This window comes from Elgaria multicarinata, chromosome 2, assembly GCF_023053635.1.
Source record: "Elgaria multicarinata webbii isolate HBS135686 ecotype San Diego chromosome 2, rElgMul1.1.pri, whole genome shotgun sequence".
NCBI classification, from domain to species: domain Eukaryota; kingdom Metazoa; phylum Chordata; class Lepidosauria; order Squamata; family Anguidae; genus Elgaria; species Elgaria multicarinata.
In genome coordinates this window covers 116,981,665-116,991,675 of record NC_086172.1, presented here as the reverse complement: position 1 = coordinate 116,991,675, position 10,011 = coordinate 116,981,665, and the positions used below count along the sequence as shown (strand labels likewise).

The following is a 10,011-nucleotide window of genomic DNA, read 5'->3' as shown; positions in this document are numbered from 1 at the left end:
CAGTGTAAGATGCAAATCGTTGGCCTGCACAGGATGATGCAATAGTACATTCCTATTGTTTTAAACCAGCTTGTTCCACCTCATTCCAAGAAAGTGAACTAGTTGGCAGAATCCCTTGTAAATTACGTCTATGCTTGTTTGTAGGAGGTTTTATTTTCCTGGGGTTCCTGACTGAGTCATATGCAGCAGCATCTGCTGGATAAATCTGGGATTGCAGCCAACAAGAATTTACCTGCTAGAACACTGGCACAAACACTAGCAGCTTCTGTATTCCAAGAGAACAAATTCCACTGAGTGCAGCTCTATAGAGGAATTTGTCTGTGGATGATCAAAAATGAATGTGCTGGTTGGGAAAGCCATTGCTTAGCCAGCCTTGTGCAATTGCCTTCTCTTTTCTCCGAGGCATCTCATTGAAGGCAATGTACTGTATTGTTCCGAGGACTGCCAAATTTAATTCACATTCCTAGTTTTATTTTATGTTGGGGGAGGGGGGAGAGTGAAAGAAAATAGTCTATTGATATCTGGAATAAATAGCCAAGACTAAAAGAGAATATCCAGAGGATGGGGGGTGGGGTGGGTATTTCACTAAAGTTCCACCAGACTTGGTGCATCCCCCTGTCCCTCATGCCAAATCTGGGTGATGTGTTAGGTCCAGGTGATTTGCTCATTTCTTTCCTTAAAGAAACAACTATTCACTCATGTGTATATTTTGTTGTTTTCAAACATTGCATTGAACTGTTGTTTCTATCCAGTGCTTTAGGTGAGATAAGAGGGCCTCTTAAATATTGCCCTGGACTTTTCCTAACCTCATTTACTAAGTTCATCTCTCTCTCTCTCTCTCTCTCTCTCTCTCTCTCTCTCTCTCTCTCTCTCTCTCTCTCTCTCTCTCCCCATTTCTTTTTCACTCTCAACTGCCAGGACATGGCTCTAGGCTTCCAGGGAACTGAGCATTCACTCTCCTTTATATCATCTATTAAATAAGATCCTTGCTTCTGATCCTCCTTAAAAGAAGTAACCCAGCATAAATTCTTTCTCTGGCAAGTGTTGAAGCTGTCTTCGTGTAAGCAAGTGCAAAGGAATCTACTGAGTCTGTCCCCCACCCCCACCTTTGAAAATCATACGGGAGCAGGCATGTACACTTATGTGCACATAACACACACACGCAGACTACGTACGTTGGATGCCTTGAAGAAACTGTAGCTAACCCCCTTATTAGTATTCCTCCCTCCGCTGTGTTTCACTTGCAGCAAGGGAGGGCTGAGCAAAATGCAGTAGAACAGGGACAGAGACAGAGCTGGCAATCATATCAATGCAGGCTGCTGAATGTAGGGGGTGGTGGAGGGGGATGCAGCAAAGCAAGATTAATAACCTTGCCATAATCCCGTGCACCCTGGAAGGAGATGCCTCTGGTGACCAGCCCGTCCCTCTCTTGATTAATTAGACGCCTGAGTGAGTGGCTGGCATCCCACCTGGGTTTTTTTTTTCTGGGGGCGGGGGGCACGCTGCCTCTGCTGTTCTTTGAATCCCCTACCCATCTGGGAAGGTAACAGTGAGACATACCATCTGCAGCACACACAGCAGCGATTGGAGGCTTCCACTGACAGCGTTGCTCTCCAGTTTTGGTGAGCGAAACGCTAGGTGTATCGCGCAGAGGGGGATTTCTATTCTGGGGTCATTGATTCCTGAGCCTCCTCAACACCCCCCCCCCCGCCCTTTTTCCAATTGCCTTTGAATCCTGGACTTACTTTTGACAAAGTCTCTTGGACAGCTTTTTGTTTTTCCTGGGACTGGATGCTCAGTAAATGGACCGTTTGAAAACTCACTAAGTGTTGTGCTCCGGTGTGACTTAAAGGGATCCAGGTAAAGCTGGAGGAATTTTAATTTCCATTGGAGAAGTTTTAAAGGGGGGTCTATCAGAAAGGTAAGTCCAGGGGCTTTGCTGCCTTTATATTTCCCCTTTTTATTGTTTGGTGTGTGTGTATGTTTCCTTGTGGGAAGGGGGTGGGGGGAGATGAAACGATCTGGCTATAGTAATGACAGGAGCTGATGTCACATTGGAGATGCCCATAATGTTATATGCTTGTTATTTGCAACTCCCTGGTAACCCTATGATTTTATATCGCAAATAACATCTTTAGAAAGATTGTTAGTGCAACTGATATATGATGGCGTGAAACAGTATTTTGGTTTGGAGACTTGTTTTAGAGGTGTTGTGTGGCCTCTGTTTGTAGAATAATTTGTGTATATACTGTACCCCTCCCCTTAGCACCCCACTGCACCCACCTAGGATTTAACCTGAGGTGTTCATTTAGCTGGTATTGGGTCATCCATGGTGCATTTCAGCTTGCTCAACTGAAATGATGAATATGTGAGTTCAGGAAACTGCCCCTGCTACTCTTAGCTAGAGTAGATTGATGGCAAAATGGAAATTAGTCAAGGTTTTTGAACTGCTGCTTCTTATGTAAAGTTTCTCTGTGATGTCTATGTTACTGGTGGAGCTTGCCTTCACAGTCTTGAATTTATTTCCAGTGACCTTTTTATATCCTATCCTTCCTTACTCAACCGCAATTCACAGCCCCTCTTCAATTTTCGTGTGTGTGTGTGTGTGTGTGTGTGTGTGTGTGTAAGGTGAGATGTATATTTGTGAACCTAAGTCAACATGTTGAACATTATGGTGTACTGTGATGGACTATTTCCCTGAGTCTGGTCAATTAACTTTGATGTTAGTCAAGGTTTGATCCTTGTTTCATGTACAGGTGTTGTCACTGAGGAATTTGAGATTCTGATTGCCTTTTCCACCTTGCAATTATTCTGTTCAGAAGTGAAATGTGATTGCAATGCGGTGACAGGAAGGACCCCTTTATTTGAGTTTTTTGGATTACTGCACTGATGTGATATCACTTTGGTTTTCCAAGGAGGCAAGGAATCTTGTGTAAATATAGGAACAAGGTTTCCAAGTGGAATTGGTGGGGATACCTTGCTTTTCTTGCTGCATACATGTGAATTATTGGTTTCAATATGAGATCATCTGACGATTGTACAATGGATATGATAGCTATGTAGTTGAGGACAGGCAGAGGATGAGCATGAGTGGTCTTTGTGTACATACACACATAGACACATACACACACATATGAGATGAAGTTGGATACTTAATCTGGCAATGTAGACAAAATGACTTGATTGCCATTTTACTTAATCTATTAAAGAGAGTTTTATTTCCATAAAGGCTACCATGCGGTAAAACTGAAAACTTAATGAAAAGACTCTGCTTCAGCACAAATCAAATGTTACAATGCTTCGATTGCCTGGTCTGTCGCTTTCTCCTTGAAGGTTTGTGATTGATTTTGCAGAATAGCTTCAAGAGGGGGAGGTGTTTATAGAAGGAAAGGTAAACCCAGATGCCTTTTCTTTTCATTCCCTGAAAGCGATATGCCAGACTGCAGTTCTTGTTGCTGCCTGGGGAGAGGACTTTCCAATCTGTCTCTGGCTAAAATGACATTTACTTTAGATTTTGTTTTACTCATACCTCCTTTACAACTGCCTGTACCCAACCATGCTAGATACAGCACAAGGATTGCAAAAACTTCCACCTTGTCATGGGGCGGGGGGAGTTTTGGTGATGGGAGTACTTAAAACACAGTTTCATTTCAAGTAGGAAGACCTAAGATGATGTAGAAAAGACACACAACACAGGGGACCTTACTTAGTTAAAATATCAGCTTCAAATGTGTGAGGAGACGAGGAAGGAGGGAGAAAGAGCCTTCTGCTATTATCTAGCATGGTTGGGTTATCCTGCTGCAGGGCTTTCATAGGAATTTGAAAAGACTTGTTACTTGACACAGGGCAAGCTGTGAGTTGTGAAATCCATGGATAGTTGTTAGAACAAACTGTAGCTCTACTGCTCAAGTGGCACAGTGCTCAGATGAGGGTTGCATGCAATGAACTAGTCTGCCTGTTAGTATTTGGTATGTACTTCATACATTTATTCTGGCACACTGCGTTATTTCATTTTCATTTTCGTTTACCCATGTGCATCCTTGATTTTCAGTCTCTATGTTCTCTGAAAGTCACTAGATAGGCTTTTAAACCTGGGCATTGATAATGTGTCAAATAATATGCATCCTTACTTGAAAGGTAATCCCTTTATGGAATTATTCCCAGGTACTTGTCTATAGGAATGTAGCCTTAAAAACCAGCCCAAATTGATTGATTTGAGTGTGTGCGTGCATGTGCATTAGTGCACTTAGATGTCAATGATATCTTCCCCAAAATTACTTTTAACATCCACCAAATAAAGCTAGACCGTATTTCAGAAATTGTACAAAGCTGTTAAAAGGGAAGAACTGCCAAGTTTCATGATAAACTAGCTGACCCATGAAAGTCTCCAGCAACATTTTGGGAAATTAAAGTAGCTGTATCAGAAAACTGGGTATGGCTCATTGTCTCGCTTCATTAATCATAGGTGTTCATTTTATTTTTGGCAGTGTGTTTTTCCACAATTCTAAAAGTGTCATGGTTCATTCTGCTTTGGGCAACATTACTTAAAGAATTATATAAAAGCTCACCTTTTCAAATTCCTCTACTTGTGAATGTGTTGCTATGGGAAAGCCTCTGAGACGACACAAACTGAAATACAGTGATACTGCAGTGAATGTTTCACAGCAACAATGTCGGAAAAATGAAAATCTCCACATCAATTCTCCAAATGTTGCTTTAAGAGATGTGGTTAATATAAAGTAAGTTTGCTTCTTCCTCTGTGGGTAAGGTCTGATCAGTCAATCATGTTTTTCTCACTGCTCAAATCATCCAACCCTCCAGGCCCTGTGACTTTTGCTCCACAACTGAAAAACCCTAGGCACTTTACACATGAATTCTTTCTTTCCTCTGAAACATGCTGGGATGACAACTGGCAAGACCATCTTGGAATGCTAAACAGAAAAAAATGTGATCATCTACTAAAAGAACAAATTATGAAAGCTGATAATATGTGTACATCAAGCTTGCTGAGTCATCTTGTCAGTATGGAATATTACATCCCATTAAAGTGCTGGCATTGAAATCACCCAAAACCTAAGTAGCTCTGATAGTAGAAGCAGTTATAGTTAGATTTCTAAAATGCATCTCCTCAATTATAGGTAGTTCTAAGGACCCAATTGCACTGCCCAGACATTTTTGGTAATAAAACTCCCTTGCAATGAAACAAGCTGTGCAGGCTGTATGGTTGTCAAATCAGATGATCCTAAGGATGTCAAATAACCAAAGAGTCATTGGGAGATAAGGGTGTGAGAACCGATGTATTTTGTCTGCTATTTCAATTAATTAACGTATTATCAGTATTGCGAGAATGAGGAAGGTGGTCATTCTTCCCAGAACCTGGTATTCATTTGACCACAGTCAACTTATCCATGTCTCTTTCCTTCAGCAGATGCCCAGGTTAAAGCTTCTTAGAGAGCCTGAATGTAATCTTCTAGGTCTGTAAAATGACAATCTCATAAGGACACCATCCAGGTCAACCTAGGTACCTTGTTAGTAAAACCTACTGTGAGCTGCCTGAACTTATAGTACCTTTTGCTGATTGTCTTCATGAAATAGGAAAGACATATGCCCATTTTGATCAAAATAAGCCAACATAAACAAGAGAACAATCCTTAGACATTTTCCAGTGATCTCCAGATGCTTTCAACTCCCGTCGGATCCAGCCAATGTGGTCAATTGTCAGGAATGCTGGGAGTTGTAGTCCAAAACATCTGGAGGGCATCATGTTGGGGAAGGCTGACCTATGCATTTACACATCCATTTTCTTCTTGACAGCAACATTATCAAGAAGTAGTTGATTTGGACTTTGGATAATAGGGTGGCAAGGGGATTTAAAATTATCACTATGCATCTTAAATTATTATTTCTTTCCCAAAGCAAACTGTATCTGGACATCATGTTCAAAACCTCAAAGTTTTTTCTGCACCATAGTTGTCTCATTATCCAGTAGAAGTCATCTTATCAAGGTACGGCAGTAACAAGATGCAAGGTAATTAGTACATGAGTTCTTAATGTTTGGAAGGGGACCACACTTTCTAGTTGACCATCTAGCAGTTTCTGGTTGCTGGAATCTTTCCAAGGAATGTTGAACTGGATGGACCTTTCCTTAATCCAGCAAGAGACTTATTATGCTAAATGTGCATACATGGGATCATTTACCACATATTAGATATGTCTTACATGCTACAATATCCTCTATATACATAGTTGCTTTGCACACCATGGGGACTTCTGTAAAGCAGAAACAAAAAGCCATCTCCATATTAATAATTTGATAATTTGTATACTCATTCTTGGGAAATGTTTTTAGTAGTGTGAATTTGATTGCAAATATGCTTTCCAACTCTAAGCCTATAAAACAACATGCTGTTGAAGGGAGGGAGGGGCTGAATAGGCTAATAGTTATTTCATCAAAGAGTATTTTGCAAATCTAAGGAATGAATGATGGCAGGGAAATTGAATATGGTATGCCCTTTGCTTGAGTAGTATGGATTCAGTTTTTGGATATTCTATGGAAGTAAAGGAAATAATCTCTGTTCTTACAGAATTCCATTGCAAGAAATATACTTCATTCATACATTGTCATTTTGCTATTGCATTGGGTCCATGATCTGTCTTCCATGGACAGAAGGGTTCTACTCAGAGGAGGTACCTCTGCCTGATTTGAGGGGATCCCCTCTGCCTCCTACAGCTCATCCTATTCAGCAGAATACCTGACCCTCCATGTAGGAAGGGAGAGGACTAGATGGGAGGATGGATCAGCAACATCTTCCATCAGCCCAGTTCTGTGCCTAAATCTGGATCCAGTCCTATTTCTTGAAAAAAAACATAGATATTGAACTACTGGTGATACAGTATGTTGATCATTAACTTATATGATGGAACTAGACTTTTTTACTTCTGTGCTTGTGTGTGTAGGCATGTACATGTGTGCGTGCATACAAAAAACCACACACACACACACGTCTGGTAATGAATGGAGAGAAAGAGAATAACTAGAAGGAGTAGAACCAGGACATGACTAAATTGGTTCCGAATAGGCAATCTCTAAGTGGGTGAGAGAATTTGTATCCATGGCTCATTTTAAGGATGAACATATATAGGCTAGATCTACACTACTGCTTTATAGCAGGATTGAAGTGCACTGTTGGGGGATATTAAATTCCATATATATTCATAGTGTTATTTCCTGCTTTTTATTCCATATTTGTAATGATTTGACACAAGGTGTAGATCTTGCCATAGTGAGCAATGAGGAAAACCCTTGATAATGCAAAATTATTTAGGCAGCAGCACATATTTAAACCAGCATAAGCCCAATTAATATGAGATAAACTGTATGATAGACTGCAGCTTTAAACAATAATCTAGAATTATCAGCTGTTCACTTTGACTCAAATCAGAAAGAAGTGTGCTGTATCATTTTTAAGCAACAGAGATTACATAACTTGCAAAATGCTGTCTTATTTCAAAGTGTGCTTGGGTGTTTGTACTTCAAACAGAATTGTAATAAATAAATAAATAAATAAATAAATTGTGGGAACCAGGCTTTGTCAAAACTGCGTTTCCACATTTAAATTCACAGAATTTATTGTACAAAATTAAGTTAGTATTTAAATTCTATACACATTTACCTGGATTCAGTGGGATTTACTTCTTAGTAGATGTTTATAGTAAGTGCACTGTGAAACTCTTAGGGTAAAATTCAACATAGGTTGCACTTAGAATAGACCTGTTGAAATGAATGTGTCTTAAGTTAGTTGTGATAAACTTAAATCCCATGGATTCCAATGGGTCTACTCTAAACAGGACTTATGTTGGATTTTACCCTTAGACTATAGAGGTTGCAATATTATAATAGTGGCCAGGAAGATAATCTAGGGCAGAGTTTATGAATGACATTGCTTTCCATGTAATGCCTTTCTTCAGGAAAAAATGTTTATTGTTGTTGTATTTATAAATCATTTTTCAGTAGAGGTATGTCCTGACCACAAGATTCAACTCAGATCCAGATTTGGGACTTTGAGAAACAGCTCAATTCTGCTTAGAGGCCATTCTCTTCCACTTGGGTGCTGAACCTGAGTCAAAATTTGGAAATCCAAGGATTCATGCCTCCCATTGGATATCATGGAAAAATTGTGGCATGAAAAAAGATGGAAAAAGCACAGAAAATATATGGATGTGTGATGGTGTTGTGTAGATCCAACTTTAAAAAATGAAGGTAGCATTGCAATCCCACATTAAATGCTTAATGTGGACACACCCAAGATCGCATTCTTTGAAGTTTCTTCACAGAATGTGGTACGGAAACAGAGTAGAATCACACCATCATTTAGGCCCTTTCTACACATAAGGATTATCCCAGGAAAATGGAGGGATCATCCCTGCCTGCTCCCAGGATCCCCTGTGTGTCATTTGCATGCACAGGGATGATCCCAGGACGATCCCTGGAAAAAAGGCAGGTGTAGAAATGGCCATGGTGCCTTTGAATGAGTGACTGCCCAAAACTATGCAGAAAATTTGATGGGAAGCTGTTGAAATAAGGATCAGGAAAATGCATTTTCTCAAGGGTAAGCCAAGCTACAAAACCTAATTGCTAGTTTTAGTCTTAAGGCAAAGTCTGCATGCTCTAGTTAGCTTGCTGTTAAACGTCTACCTCCTAACGGTCTATCAAGGGTTCAATCTTAGGTTGTATATGTAAGTCCAATTGAGGTAAAAAGGGCTTACTAGACACACATGCACCAAATCAAGCTGCATGTCCTTACCCACAAATCACTCAGTAATGCTGCTTTTCTAGAATAATTGTTAATACAATAACTTCTATGCAGTCAAGCTGAGGATAAAATTAAGCTATAAAGGCTGAAGGTACTCTGGAAAAGTTTTGTATATTAAGAATGCATGTTAGAGGAATCTCAGAATAAGGATAAACTGTACTAAATGCAGACTTTGGAAACCATCTGGTGAATACTGTGTGTTCCTTGCCTTTTGTAACGACTTTTAGAGTGAGACTATTTTTGTGCTCCTTGAATTTCAAGGCTACTTTGCAGGAATGTTTAGCCAGAATAATTCATATTACAATAATTTGTAATAATGCTGTTTAGACATGATTCTTTTTCTTTGAGGAGATGTCTATCATCTATGTTAGAATGAACATGTATACTGTGGCCAGAGGGGGGGGGCATGTCTATGCCAGGCGATATCCTGGAGATCATCCTGGGATCATCCCTGTGTGTCCACATGATGCACAAGAGATCCTGGGAGCAGGGAGGGAAGATCCCTGCATTTCCCCGGGATGTTGCCACACCCTTTCTTTGTGGCTTTTCCCGCAGTCCCGGGATGATCCCAAGGACCGAGGGTGGTGTGGCTGCCCATCCTGGCTTCTTCCCTCTTCCCTGCGAGTAGCGGGGGTCATCAGAGGGAAGGAGCCACGATGGGAAGAGTCTATCAGGGGTGAGGTGAGAAATTGGGTCAGGGCTTCTTCTTTTTTTTTTACTTTTATGCTGGAGTGCTGGTGCACTCCAGCTTGTTTCTTTTCTTTTCTTTTTAAAAAAGGTGGGCGCAATTTCCTCCTTCCTCCCTAGACATCAGGCACCATGTTTGAATGCAGGGGGAGGATCTCGCAATATGCTGATCACGAGATCCTCCCCCCTCCTGGAATGCCAGGAGGTGTTGATATGCCCAGAGAGAGAGAGAGAGAGAAAGAGAGAGAGACAGAGGCCACAGCTAGACCTAAGGTTTATCCTGGGATCATCCAGGGTTCGCCCCTGCCTGAGCACTGGATCCCCTGTGTGTCACCTAGATGAACAGGTTTGACCCCTGGACGATCCAGGGATAAACCTAAGGTCTAGCTATGGCCTAAGATTTTGTCCAATGGCCCTGTTCCCCTTCCTACGTGTGTTCAACATAACTGTTGGAAGAGCCTAAAGACGCATAGGGTTCCCAAATGGAAGAACACCTTCCTCACAGAGGAAG

The 10,011-nt window shown here is 40.9% G+C and overlaps 1 protein-coding gene across 3 annotated transcripts in view; it reads left to right on the top strand.

The window, feature by feature from the left end:
* The first annotated feature begins 1,724 nt into the window (after positions 1-1,724).
* Positions 1,725-10,011, top strand: part of LRRC4C (leucine rich repeat containing 4C) — an 858,040-nt gene continuing 849,753 nt past the window's right edge. For all 3 annotated transcript variants that reach the window (XM_063117430.1, XM_063117429.1, XM_063117428.1), the window contains exon 1: positions 1,725-1,921. The gene's annotated coding sequence lies outside the window, so the exon portion shown is untranslated. The remainder of the gene's footprint in view (positions 1,922-10,011) is intronic.